Source organism: Bactrocera dorsalis, chromosome 1 (genome assembly GCF_023373825.1).
Source record: "Bactrocera dorsalis isolate Fly_Bdor chromosome 1, ASM2337382v1, whole genome shotgun sequence".
Classification (NCBI taxonomy): domain Eukaryota; kingdom Metazoa; phylum Arthropoda; class Insecta; order Diptera; family Tephritidae; genus Bactrocera; species Bactrocera dorsalis.
Window position 1 is genome coordinate 61967476 of NC_064303.1, and position 19380 is coordinate 61986855.

Below are 19380 nucleotides of genomic sequence, written 5' to 3' on the forward strand. Positions count from 1 at the left end.
TATGCTGAATACAATGCTAACGACACGACACGACAGTACGACAGTGAACTATCGTAAGAATGCAGCAACATAACAATGGCCGGCATGTACACAAGACAACGCAGTTGTCCATTTTGCATGTACACAATTTCGTTGTGGCCATACTAATACCTTGCACTTAAATGAAATTTTAATATTTTGTTCAAAGTGAAATTCTTTATGCAAAAAATAAGTAAATAGGTAAATTTATTTGTTTTAAATTAACAATTGTTATTACAAATGGCAAAATAGAGCTATTTTATGCTTTTACTTGTAAAATAACGTCAAGTTTATAAGAGCTGTAAATAATTTTACATTTTACATATTAGTGGCATCACCACTCTTCCTCATCTCTCTATCTTCCATTCTACTGTCAACTCTACTGTCGTTGGCAAATATAGGAGAATATTGAAGTTAGCGAGAACGACAACCGTCGGCCTACAGTCGTGTAGTCATGCAGCTGTCAAAATAACAGTGTCCATAAGAACGTGTGTATTTTATTATTTGACAGAATTGAATTGCAATTTAAAAAAGAGCGGAAAAATTTCGATTTTCAATTGCAGAGCCAAAAATAAATATAAATACTGGAGACGAAACTGAAATCGAAACATACGAAGACCGTCTCAAGAACTATTGGAGCTGCATGGAGAGAAATATCAACGAACTGACAATAAAATATAACAAGTTGTGAAATAATTTCGAAATAGAAGATATATCTTTTGAAGTCACCGACACTTTGCGAATATTGAAAAAACAAAAAGAAATCAACTTAAAAAAAATTGAGAAATTTGAATTGCCAAAATAGAATTACAAAAATTCTCAGGTGAATCCCAACAATGGCACGAAGATCTCTTTACTTCAAGGAGTATGTCCATAATAATAAGGAATTAGTGACTCCAAAAGGATGAGCTATTTAAAATTTTGTCTACATGGAGATGCTAGACTAATTAAAAATTACAACACTGCTTGGTAATTGCTGGCACGCAGGTATGATAACGCGCGCAAACAGTTAAACAATAATCTCGAAAGGCTAGTAGAAATACCACAACTGGCGGATGAGTCAGCGTATAAAATGAAACAGTTCTTGGATGTAAGAAATGAATGCATCATTATAATAAGGAATAAAGGAACATTAGAAGGCGAGTTAACACAGCTGGTGTTGAAAAAAACTTCTAAACAACTACTTCGAGAATACGAAAACACCGTTCGTAAACCGACTGAAATACAAGATTTGTCGGAAGTAATTTCATTTCTGGAACATCCATACAGTCCCCAGAGCTCTATGCAGGAATCACAAAGATATCTATCTAAAACAAATCAAGTTAAAAAATATCATCAAGCATAGATAAACAGAAAGGAGAAGACACATTTTTAACAACAGCAATAAGAAAAGTGGTAACGCTAAAAGTAGAATTGGAATTACGAGCCTTGATTGATAGTGGTTCTCAGAAAACTCTCATTTCTTGGGAAGGAGTTCAGATGTTACGGTTACCGAAAATAAAGATAACCACCGAAATAAGCGGCGTCTCAGCGGAATGCGTAGAAGTTTCACGGCATAAGGTACGACTGGAAATAAAACCCAGATTAAATAGCAAGTTTCTAGCAGTAACAGAAGCTTTGGTGTTATCTGAACTGCACAAAGCACTTCCAATAAAAAAATTTAAAAAAAAGGGTATGTATGGAAGAATAAACTACTAGCGGATCCGAATTTCAATAAATCAAGTCACATTGATGTAGTAATTGGAGCTGATTTGTACCCAAAAATAATGAAAAGAGGTATAATTAAAGCTGATGGATTACTAGGACAAGCCACAATGCTGGGTTGGACTGTGTCTGTTAATATTGAAGTATCCAGAAACAATGAAGTTGTAGCAGCTCTAACAACATTTAAACTAGATGATTTAGAAAGATTCTGGGAAATGGAAAAAGATGAAGAGGAGCCTACTCCAGAAGATGATATATGTTAACGAAATTATACAATATACACAAGGCAACACATGATTTAACAGATGGGCGATTTATAGTAGCCACTCCGTTTAAAAAGAAGAAAGAGCTTGGAGAATATAGGAAGAAAGCAGTCGCACGGCTGATCAGTATGAAAAGGAAATTGGATGCTAGAAAGGATCTAAAAGACCACTACACAAAGTTCATGCGAGAGTATCAAAAGATGGGACATATGAAGGAAGTAGGAACGATGGGTAAAGGTAAATATTACTTGTAGCATCAAGCTATATTTAAAAAAGAAAGCACGACAACAAAACTAAGAGTAGTCTTTGACGCATCGACAAAAATTACAAATAGTCACAATTTAAATGACGTAATGCTAATTGGGCTAAGATTACAGAAAGATATGGTAGATATAATTGTAAAGTGGCGTATGTGGCGTTATGTAATGAGTGCTGATGTCGAAAAGATGTATCCGCAAATAAAAGTCAGAAAGGAAGATCAGGAATACCAGTATATTCTATGGAGAGAATATCCACAGAAGAAAATAAAAGAGTTTAAACTTACAACAGTTATATATGTCACAGCAGCAGTTCATTTTTAGCAGTTAGAACATTAGAAGAGATTGGTAACATTTACTGCAAAAACAATAAAAACGTGCATGACGTAATTAATAACGATTTTTATATGGACGATCTAATGACAGGCGGTCATACTATTCAGGAATGTAAAGAATTGCGAGAGAAATTGAAACAAGCTTTACAGAGTGCAGGATTTCATTTAAGAAAATAGTTTTCAAATAGTGCCGAAATAATTGATGATCATACACAGGAAGATAATGAAATTATTCAAATCGAAGAAACGGATTCAGTGAAGACATTGACAAGACATTGGGGTTACAATGGAAACCAAAACGTGATCTATTTAAGTTTAAAGCAGCGGCTCAACAGATGGAAAAAATTACAAAACGGACAATACTAGCACAACTGGCGAAAATATTTGATCCGCTTGGTTTGCTTGCACCAGTAACAATTCTTGGCAGATGTAAAAACTTTGGTCAACAGGTGGATCTTGGGACGAGTCGCTAAACAAAGAGTTAGAAGAAGAATGGCTGAAATTCGCTAAACAATTAGATATATTCCACGCTGGATCGGTACAAATAATAACACAAGTTTGGAATTGCATGAGTTTGAAGACGCATCTGATAAAGCATATGCAGCAGTAATATATGGAAAAGTGGGGCAGCAAGTAACACTGTTGCTTGCCAAAAGCAAAGTAAACTATACCCAAATTGGAACTTTGCGGTGCACATCTATTGGCTAATATACAAGGTCTGTCGCAAAAGAAACAGGACTGTTAAAAAAAACAACAAAAAATTAATATTTTTCAAATGTTATATTTTTTCATTCAAAGTAGTTTCCTTGTGCTCCGATACAGCGTTTAGCCCGGTCAATTAGCATTTCAAATGAGTGTTTAAGGTAATTTTTCGGAATGCTCTTGAGAATATCGGTCGTTGCCTTTTGGATAGCTGAAATGTCCTGAAACCAGTGTCCTTTCATGGGCAAATGAAGTTTTCCAAATAGTTAAAAATCACAGGGTGTCAGATAAGGTGAGTAGGGTGAGTGATTAGTGGTTAATATGGAGTTTTTTGTCAAAAAATCAGTGACAAGCGTCGACCGATGACACGGCGCATTATCGTGCAACAGGCGCCAGGACCCTTCCTCACGGTATTGTGGTCGAGCACGACGAATGCGTGACAAAAGACGCTTCATAACACCAAGGTAAAACACAGCATTAATCGTTTGGCCATGTGGGACGAACTCTCGGTGTACAATACCCTCGGAATCGTAAAAACAAATCAGCATTGTCTTTATTTTTGACTTCTGAAGACGAACTTACCGCGTAAAATTTATGCATAGAGTGATACGATAGTTACATTGGCATGGATTCAAAATAAAAACAACAAAGGGATGATTCCGGAAGCTGAATGGAGGTACGTGAAATAAAGTGAAAATCCATCGGATATTGCATCAAGAGGGACATTGCCTGAAAAATTACTATAACACAGTTTATGGTGGCAAGGACCATCATGGCTTCAATTAGATACACATCATTAGCCGAAAGGAGTAGAAGAAAAAATTGTTACTACAACCACAATAACGGAGGAGAAAAGCATTTCATCAACACTACAACAATTTTCAGATCTTGGAAAACTAATTAGAGTGTGATGCGAATCACGAATAAACTTCGAAGAAAAACGATAGCAACAGTTTATTTAACAGTAGACGAGCTGCAATTGGCATAGAAGAATGTAATTAACGGCAAGGTGCTGGATAGAAAAAACAAATTATCAACATTATATCCTTTTGTAGATGAAGATGGCATTTTAAAAGTAGGAGGAAGACTGCAGAATTCTGAAATCTCGTATGACACTAAACATCCAATCATACTGACAAATTATGATTTAGCAAGATTAATCATCCAGAAAGCACATAAAACAACATTACATGGTGGCATTAAATTGATGAGAACACACATTAGAAATGAGTACTGGATCATTCGCATAATGACAGTATGTGGGAAAGTGTGTACGTTGTGCTCGATATAACCAAGAAGTGATGACACAATTAATGGGAAATTTACCACCATGCCGAGTTATACCCAGCCATACATTTAATAATGTCGGAGAGGATTATGCAGGGCCGTTTCAAATACGCTACTCAAAAGGTAGAGACCAAAAATCATACAAAGGATATATTGCTGTATTTGAATGCATGGCGATGAAAGCAATTCATCTTGAAGCCGTAAGCGATTTATCAACGAAAGCGTTCTTGGCAGCGTTGCGGCGTTTCTTTGCAAGAAGAGGAAAAAGTACCAATATACTTGTATATTCAGATAATGGCACAAACTTTGTTGCAGCAGCAAAATCTTTGGACAAAGACTTGAAACTGGCTATGACAAATAACAATTGCATTTTGAAGGAAAGTGGGAAGCAGGTGTTAAATCTATGAAATATCATTAACTACACTGTTAACACAAATTGAAGCAGTTTTAAATTCACGCCCACTTTATACAACTGGAGAAGATTATACTTATGTATACTTACTCCAGGGCACTTTTTAATTGGAGGACCTTTGTTGAGTGCGCCAGAACCATCTCAAGAAAGAAATTTGATGACATTGGATAGATGGAATCTTCTTCAAAAAAAGAAATGCAAATTTTGGAAGATTTGGAAAGAGGAATGTCTCTCCCTACTCCGGGGAAGAAGAGAAAAGTGTTCACCATAAAAAGAGAAAATCCTATAGAAGCAGGAGAATAAATATGTCAATAATAACTTGCATGCTTTTATTAATGCAAATAGAAATAGCAACGATGACTAGTGGAGATGTTCAAATAAAGGAGATACCAAGCAAAAGCGCAATATATCTTGAAAAAAATGGTATGATCGATAAAGAGGTGTCTACGTGGAATTTGGTGGTATATTACAACATGGAACCTTATTTCAACTAGATAAAAGGAATAGCTGATTATATCGCGAGACTGAAAAAACAGCGTTATCTCCTCACCAACTTCGAATCTAGCTCTGAAATGATGAATTCAGCACTGGAGAGAAGATTCAATGCATTAGAGATGGATAATGAGCTCGTGCTACAACCAAAAAGGACACGACGAGCACCTTTTAAGTTTGTAGGAACTATTCTTCACATTCTGCTTGGAACGATGGATACAGATGATCGAAAGGAGTTAGAGAAAGACCTAACTTATGTATTAGACAACGAGAACAGTTTAAAACAATTGATTCAGAAGTAAACGTCTGTCATTGATTCATCGCTGAACATTATGAAGAGATCGCAAGAAACTTTCGTAAAAATTAATGGACAATTGAATTTATTCTACTCAGAATTAATAAAAAAATCTCAACGTCGAGAGGATGGCATTAATTTATCAAATGATTATTAATATATCAAATGGCATTAATTTATCAAATCATGGTAACACAACTCAGTATGACGTTGACAGAATGTGAAGATATTCAATGGTCAATTATCAATCTGTTAATTGACATTAACCATGGACATTTAAATCCACAACTTTTACGACCAGCTCAGATGTTAACTCTTTTAGGAGCCCAAAAAGGTGAAATATTAAAAAATGTGTACAATCTTATGAGAAGAAAAGGAACTACTCGTATAATGAATAATAAGATAGTGATCAAAACAACCATTCCATTATTCGCACGTGAGACGACAACATTATATAGAGTAATGATGAAATGATGATACCAATTATTAGAGGAAGCTATCTAATTTACAATTTCGGTTTAGATGCATACAATTTATCAATCAATCTATTCAAAAAGGGTCATTGACTAGCTATTCTATAAAGCTTCAAAGTGGTAATAGTTGGCTTTACTACATATTTTCAAATGGAACTATAAATGTAGAATGCAGCAAATCAAAGAAATTTTTCAACAAACCATCGAAAGAAATAATGGAATTAGGAGAAGGATGCACCGGGCATTACAAAGGAGTTATTCTAGCAGCTCCACAACAATATCACACGTAAAAGTTCATTGAGGTAAGTTGCCTGTGAATCAACCAATGATGGAAATAAATGAAGTACCTACATATGCCACAAATAATTGCACAACTAGAGATCTTAACTACAAGTTTAAAGGACATCAAAGAATTGCAAGACATAGTGAAGGCACTCAAAAAAGAAAACATAAAATTAAAAGAAAATAAAAAAAGGTGCGTGGAGTCCCTACGTGCGGAAGAAGTTATACTTCTTAGTGATATTCAGAAGCAAAATGCGAAACAATCATACATATATATATTATGTCGTTTGCACTTTTGTCTGTATGTTTGCGAAAGCAAATGTTCTACAAAAGCATATTTCTATACTTAAACAAAATAATTAGAACCATCGTATGTTTCTTACATGCATAACAAAACCATACTTAACAGTATCACATGTGATACAAAATTATTTTCTTGTATCAAGTGTACAGCGTCCATGTATCAAATATGATACATATGATATATGATATCCCTGTCCCCATACAAAAATTAATTTTTAACGGTACACGTGCAACATTTATTTTTGAAATTATATTGCTGTAGGCATTTTTAGAGGTTATCGATGTATTTTTGAACTATCCCACACATCTTGACAGCGATATGACGGTAAAAAAAAAAATTTGTATCAGCCATGATACACGAACGTGTCACTACGAAGTTGAATTGCATACGCTCTAATAAGTGTTGAACGTGTAGCGTTAAAAATTAATTTTTGTATGGGGACAGGGAACCTGTTAAGTCAGCGCAACCTAAGCGTCAATGGTGGTGTTGGTGGTAAGCGCATAGAAAGTCAAGATGCTACCACAGGTTCGAATCTCGACAGAATAAATTTTTAATTTTTTGCTTTTAACATAGTATACTATACAAATAAATACTTTTCTTACTAATAGAAATTAAAATTATAACAGTAATATTATGTATATGTATATTATGTACATATATTGCTGTGATAAATTTAATTTCTATTAGTAAGAAAAATATTTATTTGTAAAGTATACGATGTTAAAAAGCATACATCTTCTATCCTATCTTGTGTATATGCACATGCCCATATGACTGTATGTATGCGCGTGTGCGCGTTCAGAAATTGAAATCATATTTTCATCACTTATCAACATACTTATTACATGTGCGCGCATTGACTTGCATGTTCGTACATTCATATATACTTATATGTACATATATTTGCATACATTGCTGAACAAATAATGCAAAAGCATACAAACATACATACATATGCGCATACATGTGAATAGTCACCTCGTCATCGTGGGTCGATTTGCAAAGAAAGTAAATGAAGACTGACCAGAGAACTTAAAAGTATAGAGAAGGTGCAGGTTCGACTGCGAACATTTGATAGATTCAAATTAGGGAATTCACCGTATTTGTTAACATTGTAGGTCGGAATTCGCCTCGCAATTTTAACATTTTTTACAATTCTCTCACATATTCTAACCGAGAATATGAAGAGACAGAAATATATGTATTTATAAAATAATTTCTCTGATATTCCATAGGATGGAAATATGTATGTAGAACTTTTTGAAGTGAAATTTCTTTACGCGCGCTTGGCTTGGGGAGTAAGCTGACGAACGCGTTACGGTGGGGGATATAGGCAAGCGTCAGCAGTGCGCGCGCACATTTTTCTTTCTTTCTCTTACAGCTGGGAAATGAAATATGTGTATACTTCATTCAGTAGTTCGTTTGCGAGTTTACTAGCGTTACCCGAACGGTGATAGTTTGGTTATTTTATTGTAATTTACTGTAATTTTATTGCGTTTTGAACAATTTTATGAATTAATATTGTTCAATACATTCAATATTTCACGTTTAAAGTGAATAAAATTGTAAATTTATTTTAAAGTTTATTTTATGTGAATTTTCGGGTAAATAATAACAAATTATGGAGAAAAGTGACACAGACTCCGAGTATAAAAGCGGTGCTTTAGGACCACCAACTAAGAAGAAATTACGTACGGAAATTGTGCATAAAAAGTGTGTGACAACAGATTCAAGACAAGATTTTAAACCTAGTGAGACCCAATCAATTGATAATGAATCACGAAGGTGAGTACGCATCTCAAACCAGTTACTAGCGTTGTAGCATCATATGCATTGTTGCTTTGTCCTTGACTATTTTCTCACTTTACTAATATGCAGCATTCTACTCTCGACATTGGGACGCGTTTGATTCTCTGTCCTTTTCTTGCCTCTCTTTCCCTTTTTCTCTCGCTTTTTCCTTGTTACTCTTCCGTATTTTAGCCTCACGTTTCTACAAATTACTTCAGCAAAGTTTTAAAATAGAATAACATAAAATTTAACTAATCCGTAAATTATAAAATACTTATTAATTGTAGAGGTTTACCATTACAAATAATTGGTGACATCGTGATTGAACATGACAATAATGAAATGAAAGTTAATGATGGAAATCTCACTATACATAGATCATGTACAAAAACCGACACAAATGATTGAAGTTAGGTACATTAATTTCGATTTTACTTTTATGATCATTCATGACTCTAATAATAATTCACTACACTTACACAACTGAAATTATGGAATTATAAGTTAAAAAAGCGCCAAAAACTTCTGCAGAACGTGGTCGAGAATTCAGAGCACGAAAAGCACTGCTTAAACAACAACAGGAACCAGATGCAATAGTTGAAATTGCTACAGATGATATTCAAAGTGCTGGTCCATCAGAAAACAATCAAGTCCCTGAACCCTCTGAAATAACGACGGACGGACTCTACATAACGGGTGATTTTTTTGAGGTTAGGATTTTCATGCATTAGTATTTGACAGATCACGTGGGATTTCAGACATGGTGTCAAAGAGAAAGATGCTCAGTATGCTTTGACATTTCATCATGAATAGACTTACTAACGAGCAACGCTTGCAAATCATTGAATTTTATTACCAAAATCAGTGTTCGGTTCGAAATGTGTTTCGCGCGCGTGTTTTGTTCAGCGATGAGGCTCATTTCTGGTTGAATGGCTACGTAAATAAGCAAAATTGCCGCATTTGGGGTGAAGAGCAACCAGAAGCCGTTCAAGAACTGCCCATGCATCCCGAAAAATGCACTGTTTGGTGTGGTTTGTACGCTGGTGGAATCATTGGACCGTATTTTTTCAAAGATGCTGTTGGACGCAACGTTACGGTGAATGGCGATCGCTATCGTTCGATGCTAACAAACTTTTTGTTGCCAAAAATGGAAGAACTGAACTTGGTTGACATGTGGTTTCAACAAGATGGCGCTACATGCCACACAGCTCGCGATTCTATGGCCATTTTGAGGGAAAACTTCGGACAACAATTCATCTCAAGAAATGGACCCGTAAGTTGGCCACCAAGATCATGCGATTTAACGCCTTTAGACTATTTTTTGTGGGGCTACGTCAAGTCTAAAGTCTACAGAAATAAGCCAGCAACTATTCCAGCTTTGGAAGACAACATTTCCGAAGAAATTCGGGCTATTCCGGCCGAAATGCTCGAAAAAGTTGCCCAAAATTGGACTTTCCGAATGGACCACCTAAGACGCAGCCGCGGTCAACATTTAAATGAAATTATCTTCAAAAAGTAAATGTCATGAACCAATCTAACGTTTCAAATAAAGAACCGATGAGATTTTGCAAATTTTATGCGTTTTTTTTAAAAAAAAAGTTATCAAGCTCTTAAAAAATCACCCTTTAGTATCAAAAGACAATGATAATAGATTTTATCATGGGCGAAAAAATGATACATCGATCATATCTTTACAAGATGAATTTCGCCGATTATCGTTGAACACATTGTCAACAATAGGTAGAACGATTCTCGATTTTATGAATGACAGAAAAAAGTTGTCCATGGTTACTTTTAATTGCCAAAGTCTCAGAAAACACGTATCGGACTTGAGCGATCCCGCAATTGATTCAAGCAATATCCTGTTTTTATCAGAAACCTGGTCAAATGACGATGAATACATTGACATCCCGAATTTTGATTGTATTGCGAAATTCAAGCGTAAAAATGTTGGATCAGCAGGAGTGGCAATTTATCAGAAATCGAATGATACCTCGAATATAGTAACTTCGAACATGGACATTCTATTACGACATATTCGTGAAGTTGATATTGGTCAGTCATCAATTGGTGATATATGTGCTGCTCACTGTGTTTTGGACGATGGAACAAACATCATAATGGTAATTGTTTACATTTCGCCCAATAACACAGTTAATAATATCATAAAGTTTATATACAGATGACTTATGATTTATGGTCGAGTAGGTTCTGGAGAACTAGGAGAAAACTATCATACGTTGCCACTAATCTTAGCAGGAGATTTCAATATCAATTTCGCATCAGCTCCGAAGATGGACAACTCTTGATAAACTTTCTACGAGATAAATTAGAATTACAAATGAATAATGACCGTAATGAGCCAACTACAGGACATGGAACAACAATCGATGCAATTTTTTCTAGATTTCTGTCTAATTTTAATTCTAAAATATATGTATCGTATTTCCCGTATCATAAGCCTATTGTCTCGGTTTTACAATCAACCACAGTAATTACTGATGTACCCAATAATGAAAATAAAGAATAAAACAATAAAAAAAAAACAAAAGATCTATGCAAAAATATTAATTTACTAATGAAAACATAAAATAAATTTAAATATTTGTAGAAAATTAATATATGTATATGTGCATACATGTACATATATATTGCACACACACATTCATATATATTTACATATAGATAGAGCGAAAGAAGTTTCACTTCAGTCGTGCGGTCATAAGCACACTCACTTTTTTATTTTTGATTTATTATTTTTCAAATTATTTAATGTTAATTTGATCTTTTTTTATAATAAGTCATTTTAAATATATAAAAGATTTAACTAAACATTATGATGATATTTTCATGATTCATACGCAATGTACGAATGTAAGCAATTTCGTTTTGCCGTCGGCATTTCAATTTCTCATGCTTCAATTTTTGCTTTCAACCAAGAAATCGCTTGTATGTACATATGTGCAATATATGCCTTTGCGTTTTGCCGTCGGCATTTCCATATTGTCATGCAAAAGTAATTATGTACATATTTCATTGTTTCGTTTTGGCCCAATTTTGTATATTAAGACAAGTGTCAATAATTGCGCAAAAATCAAATATATTATATATTCATATGTAAATATGTTTTAAACTTTACATAAAATTGAAGTGCCAATAATTGCGCCAATTTTCATAAAGTTGGAAATTTTGCGCGAATAAGACGTGTGCGGGTTAAGTCGTGAATTTTACTTACATATGTTAATTAATTTGAAAGTGCCGAAAAATGCGAAACGGAATTTCAATAAATTTAAGTAAATTTACAAGTATTTTTATTTATATTTAATTATCAATAAATTTTTTAAAAATTATTTGACCTAGTTGTCCATTTTTTATTTTCTCATACATTTCAGCCGATTTTTGTATAGAAATTTGACCGGCGTAGAAGCAAAATGCGAAACAATCATACATACATATATTATGTCGTTTGCACATTTGTCTGTATGTTTGCGAAAGCAAATGTTCTACAAAAGCATATTTCTATACAAAAGCATATTTCTTATGTACATGCATAACCAAACCATACTTAACCCTGCATTACTAACCTCAAATCATGTCGCGTGGTTACTAACCATGGGTCTTATCGACCCTCATTTGTATTATCTATTAAAATCGTTTAAACTTATAAATTGCTAAAACGTATACGTCTTTTAGTATATTGTAGTATTTTATTTTTAAATTTATAAAATTATGTTTTAAAAAATTAATTTATATATTTAAATTGAAATTAAGTTTGTATTCATTACAACATAGCTAATAAAGTGAAAAAAAAGTTATCCAGCCAGATTCCGCATAAAATGATAAGTTTTAAAGATATTGACTTCAAATAAAGTGCATTCGAAACCTGAAATATAAAAGTAAAATGTTAAAAAGAAAAATTGGAATGACTAATGCAAAAATTTTTCAATTATGTAATCTAATCGACCCAGACTATTTTTTAAAACAATTTTTTATGCATAATATTTTACATGTTTCTTACTCTTATTGTTTATAAACGTTTAAATATGTACAAATTTAGATTACATTTATATCTTGCGTTAAAAAATATTCTTTATTTTTTGTTAATTTAAAAAGTTTGCGTGTCTGGGTCGATTCGACCCTGAGATTAGTAATGGAGGGTTAAGTCAGCGCAACCTAAGTGTCAATGGTGGTGTTGGTGGTAAGCGCTTGGAAAGTCAAGATGCTACCACAGGTTCGAATCTCGACAGAATAAATTTTTAATTTTTTGCTTTTAACATAGTATACTATACAAATAAATATTTTTCTTACTAATAGAAATTAAAATTATAACATTAATATACATGTTACTGTGATACATTTAATTTCTATTAGTAAGAGAAATATTTATTTGTATAGTATACGATGATAAAAGGCATACATCTTCTATCCTATCTTGTGTATCTGCACATGCTCATATGAGTGTATGTATACGCATGTGCGCGTTCAGAAATTGAAATCACATTTTCATCACTTATCAATATACTTATTACATGTGCGCGCATTGACTTGCATGTTCATACATTCATATATAATTATGTGAACATATATTTGCATACATTGCCAAACAAATAATACACAAGCATACAAACATACATATGCGTACACATATGAATATGTCACCATTGATCTTCACAAGACAATATGACAGCCAAATTGGCGAAGAACAAGTGTAGTACATTTTACAACAAAAACGATTTCATTCATGAACGCAGGCGCAAATTCCACAAGCGATCTCGCTTCATTCATAAAAACAGAGGCCGTAACATCTCCCCGAGCATGCCTTTGCCAACAAGTTGTCTTTTCGCGACAATGGCAAAGGCTAAAAATCGTAAATTGCACAACTTTCTGGTGCTTCTCGCAAAAATCAGCGTCGATATGTATGCACGCTCATACATCTTCATACATATTTACGCATGTTTGTAGGCGAAGCTGCTACAGCGGCAAGGGGTGACAATCGGCGGCCATTACTTTACTTATGCCATAGAAATTTTATTGCTACGAATATGGAAATGACAACGAAATAATGCAAATATGCATATTTCTAAAGGTCATTAATTTCTTTGAAGAAATGAAAGGAATGAATGATCCTGAGAAGTATAGTCGCAACGCAGAGCATTTCAACCAAAAGGAATTTATTCATTAAAATCACCACTCAGAAGTCGTTTTATCCGTTGTAAGCGAACGATTTTCGAAGAAACATCATTTCTAATATGGCACAAGACAAAATTAGAAATTAACTTCTTAAACCTCACGCTGTCAGATAAAACGATATACCTCGTCATACCGAAAAAGCAAAAAATGTAAATGAAGACTAACTACAGAAATGATCCTGTAAAGTATAGCCTTAATTTTTCAACGGCCAACGCAGAGTATTTCAACCAAAAGATACGCAAAATAGTTGAGAATTCGAAGAAATGAAAAACAAACGAAAGAAAAAGAAGTATAACTTCAATAATGCACAAGTATACAAACATACATATGCGCACACATGTGAATATGTCACCAACCAAAAATTGAAACATTGTTCTACAAAAACAACAACAGCATAAGCATTGCAACATTGTGTTGTTGGTAGAAAAGTCGAGCTGTGCCGAAAGAAACGAACAAACGATCGCCGATTGTCATCGCTTCGCTTGCTGCTCGAACATCTTCGCAGACAAGGTTGCGTTAGATTCATATTGAGCAAGGTTGCGCAACCTGAATCTATCGCAACCTTTTCCGAACTCGTATAAGAAGTATAACTTCAATAAAAATACATCATGTTACCAGGCACATATAATTGCTATTCTTTATAATCGGCGTGCTAGTAGCAATCTTCTTTTACTATCGATTGAAAACCAGGCGACGAATACAAGCTGCAATCACTTTCCCAGAAGTCAGAGACAGAGAAAATACAAAACGTATATAAATAAACACGTAAAAATATATGCATTTATATGCAACAAACATACAATACATATATGAAGCACGTATGCATCCATATGCACTACGCATGCATTACGCATGCATTCAAATATACAATAATATGAACATATTTATTTAGGTTTGGACAATTGATTACAAAAGCACATGTGCACTTGAAAACAACCCAAACCATGCAACATAAATTATATGATTGTTGGAAACAGCCATATGTGGTGTGCCGTACATACACATATATTTAATTAGATAAGTAAGACTTCAAATATAGTATAAAAGGCTTACAAGTTCCAATCTAAAATTAGAATGAAAGATTTGTCACTCAACAAAAGACTTGTTCAATTCCCCCCACCAGTGGTAAGGTTGACAAAGTCTTTATTGAGTACAAACACATAGAATAACAGCAAAAAGCGATATAGTCGACTTTATAGACATTCAGTGGTATATCGCGTAGAGATAGAGAGGCAGATAAAAAAAGATATGTTAGCGCAAGAAATAATCGTTCCCAGTAATAATCCCTACAATTCGCCATTATGGGTTGTACCAAAAAGGCTGATAAAAACGGAAAACCACAATGGCATGTATTTATTGATTATCGCGTACCTAAAGAGCAAACAATCGATGATAAGTTCCCTATTCCAAATATGCAGGACATATTTGACAAATTGGGAAAATGTTGCTATTTTAGCACCATCGATCTGGCGAAGGGATTTCTCCAGATTGAGGTACACCCTAATGATAGAGTCTAAACAGCTTTTTCAACGGCAGATGAACATTATGAATTTACAAGAAAGCCGTTTGGTCTCAAAACAGAGCCGGCAACATTTCAGAGGCTTATTAACTATGTTTTAAGAGAACATATAAACAAGATTTGTGTTGTATACTTAGATGACATTTTTATATTCTCTACGAGCTTTAAAGGACATATTCTTTCCATTAAAAAGGTTTTCAATACTTTACGTGCTTCTAATTTGAAAATTCATAATCGTTGAATTGTCAACAACATTTTTGGGACAGGTCGTGTCCAAAGAAGGTATAAATCCGGATCCCTCAAAGATAAAATCTATTGAAAATATGAAATAGTCTACTAGTATTAAAGAAATAAAACAATTCTTAGGTATGACAGGATATAAAGGGTGATTTTTTAAGAGCTTGATAACTTTTGTTTAAAAAAAAAACGCATAAAATTTGCAAAATCTCATCGGTTCTTTATTTGAAACGTTAGATTGGTTCATGACATTTACTTTTTGAAGATAATTTCATTTAAATGTTGACCGCGGCTGCGTCTTAGGTGGTCCATTGGGAAAGTCCAATTTTGGGCAACTTTTTCGAGCATTTCGGCCGGAATAGCCCGAATTTCTTCGGAAATGTTGTCTTCCAAAGCTGGAATAGTTGCTGGCTTATTTCTGTAGACTTTAGACTTGACGTAGCCCCACAAAAAATAGTCTAAAGGCGTTAAATCGCATGATCTTGGTGGCCAACTTACGGGTCCATTTCTTGAGATGAATTGTTGTCCGAAGTTTTCCCTCAAAATGGCCATAGAATCGCGAGCTGTGTGGCATGTAGCGCCATCTTGTTGAAACCACATGTCAACCAAGTTCAGTTCTTCCATTTTTGGCAACAAAAAGTTTGTTAGCATCGAACGATAGCGATCGCCATTCACCGTAACGTTGCGTCCAACAGCATCTTTGAAAAAATACGGTCCAATGATTCCACCAGCGTACAAACCACACCAAACAGTGCATTTTTCGGGATGCATGGGCAGTTCTTGAACGGCTTCTGGTTGCTCTTCACCCCAAATGCGGCAATTTTGCTTATTTACGTAGCCATTCAACCAGAAATGAGCCTCATCGCTGAACAAAACACGCGCGCGAAACACATTTCGAACCGAACACTGATTTTGGTAATAAAATTCAATGATTTGCAAGCGTTGCTCGTTAGTAAGTCTATTCATGATGAAATGTCAAAGCATACTGAGCATCTTTCTCTTTGACACCATGTCTGAAATCCCACGTGATCTGTCAAATACTAATGCATGAAAATCCTAACCTCAAAAAAATCACCCGTTATATTACCGCAAATTTATATGGGACCACGCAAAAGTAGCTTATGAGATTATTAAAGAAAAATTCTGTTTTAGATTTTCAAAATATCGATTTTTTAAACTCGTTTAATAACTTAAAATAACTTATAAGCAGTGAATCTGTCTTACAACCGCCAGATTTTAATAAGAAATTCATACTCACCACCGATGCTTTGAGTCAAAATCGTCACCCAATATGCTATGCTTCTCGTACATTGTCGAATCACGAAATTCGTTACTCTACTATTGAGAAAGAAGCCTTAGCCATGGTATGGTCTGTGAAACATTAACGAACTTATTTATATGGTCGAAAGTTCGTAATACAAATGGGCCATAAGCCTTTAACTTGGTTGCATAATATTAAGGAGCCTAATATGAAGCTACAAAGGTGGAAAATTCTTCTAAATGAATATGGTTTTAAAATTACGTATATTAAAGGAAAGGATAATACTGTTGCTGATACTTTAAGCAGACATTTTGTTTCAAATAATGAAAATTTCGTGATATATACAATAATTATGGAAATAGTGAAATTGAAAGTAAAAAAAGTAGCATATCAAAATTCCATGTCATTAGATGCAACTATACACAGCGCGTTAGAAGATAATATGTACATATGTATATATTTATAACAAAAAGGAGTATCAATTGCTATAAGAATCAAATTCACTTGAATTATGGCCAAAATGAAAAAAATATATTTAAAAATCTTAAATAAAAAGTTTTAAACTCACACAGTGACTACATATTCTGATCGAAAAAGTATGTTACAGAAATGTCTCATAAATAAAGGTGTTAACTTTTTGTAAAATTCCAATATTTGTATGTAAGTTTCTTTGAAAATAGCAATATCCAATTATATAAATCAGTTATTAAATTAAATGAAATGAAATTTAATGAAATATAAACAATCATAGAAAAAGAGCATCTTCGTAATAATCATATGGGTATACAAGAAGTTTTCCTTGATTTTGAAAAATAAATACTTTTATCCGAAATTATATAAACTAATAACTCACGTAATAAATAATTGTTCAATTTGCCAAATAGCTAAATTTGATAGAAAACCAGTTAAATTGCCATATCAAGTTACAGAAACGCCCACTCATTTTAATGACATATGTAGTAGTTATACATAGATATTGGTTTCCAAGCAAAAATATAATGTACCTTACAACTATCGACAAATTTTCTAAGTATGCCACTTTGCATAAGATTAATGTTAGAAATTGGATAGCAATTTTAGCAGCTATAAAAGAGCGAAATCAATATTTAGGTAAAATGAATAAAATTGTGTTGACAACGATAGATGTAGTGCAGTAGGTTCGTTTTTGAAGGAACAATATATTTTTAAAATTTTGAACTGCAACTTTTCTCCTGTACAGCTGTTCTTTCGTGCTCTTAGTGCTCTTAGAAATTTGTTTAATTTATATAATATTTAAAACTTTGTGGTGAAATTATCTGAATTAAGTGATCCGTTAAGATAAGTATCCTGTTATATTGTTCTGTTAAAGCAATTGTAATTTACTTTAATTGTGTGTTTGTCTAATTTTAATTTATTCCGCCGAGTCATTTTCAATTGGTTTTTATGCTACATTTTAAATAGTGCTATTGTTAGTGTTAATGTATATTGCTTACTTAAGTTTCTTTCTTGTTTTTATTCGTTTCCATCTTTGTCCACAGCTGTTCGCGAGTTTCTTACTTTTCGTGTGTTACAGTGCATCTCAAACTGCTCGCTACATTGGTTGTTATCTTTGATAACCAACTATTTTTATTGCATTCATTTGTTATATTTAAATATTTTTGTCATTGCTCTTTTTACTTTTATTATTTAACATTTTTATACTCTCGCAACAAAGTTGCTAAGGAGAGTATTATAGTTTTGTTCACATAACGGTTGTTTGTAAGTCCTAAAACTAAAAGAGTCAGATATAGGGTTATATATACCAAAGTGATCAGGGTGACGAGTAGAGTTGAAATCCGGATGTCTGTCTGTCCGTGCAAGCTGTAACTTGAGTAAAAATTGAGATATCATGATGAAACTTGGTACACGTATTTCTTGGCTCCATAAGAAGGTTAAGTTCGAAGATGGGCAAAATCGACCCACTGCCACGCCCACAAAATGGCGGAAACCGAAAACCTATAAAGTGTCATAACTAAGCCATAAATAAAGATATTAAAATGAAATTTGGCACAAAGGATCGCATTAGGGAGGGGCATATTTGGACGTAATTTTGTTTGGAAAAGTGGGCGTGGCCCCGCCCACTACTAAGTTTTTTGTACATATCTCGGAAACTACTATAGCTATGTCAACCAAACTCTATAGAGTCGTTTCCCCCAGGCATTTCCATATACAATTCAAAAATGGAAGAAATCGTATAATATCCACGCCCACCTCCCATACAAAGGTTATGTTGAAAATCACTAAAAGTGCGTTAACCGACTAACAAAAAACGTCAGAAACACTAAATTTTACGGAAGAAATGGCAGAAGGAAGCTGCACCCAGTTTTTTTTAAATTGAAAATGGGCGTGGCGTCGCCCACTTATGGACCAAAACCATATCTCAGGAACTACTCGACCGATTTCAATGAAATTCGGTATATAATATTTTCCCTGATGACATGTACGCAATATGGGTGAAATCGGTTCACAACCACGCCTTCTTCCAATATAACGCTATTTTGAATTCCATCTGATGCCTTCTCTGTATAATATATACATACATT

General features: G+C 33.9%; 2 protein-coding genes and 1 pseudogene across 6 annotated transcripts in view; 1 reads left to right on the forward strand and 2 right to left on the reverse strand.

Moving 5' to 3' along the window:
- Window positions 1–19380, forward strand: part of LOC105224078 (voltage-dependent L-type calcium channel subunit beta-2) — a 995088-nt gene that overhangs the window by 964261 nt on the left and 11447 nt on the right. The gene's annotated exons all lie outside the window — the stretch shown is intronic.
- The window catches only part of LOC125775401 (uncharacterized), a 137702-nt gene that overhangs the window by 78718 nt on the left and 39604 nt on the right, over window positions 1–19380 (reverse strand). The window lies entirely within an intron of this gene.
- On the reverse strand, window positions 13804–13997 carry LOC125775894 (small nucleolar RNA U3; annotated as a pseudogene).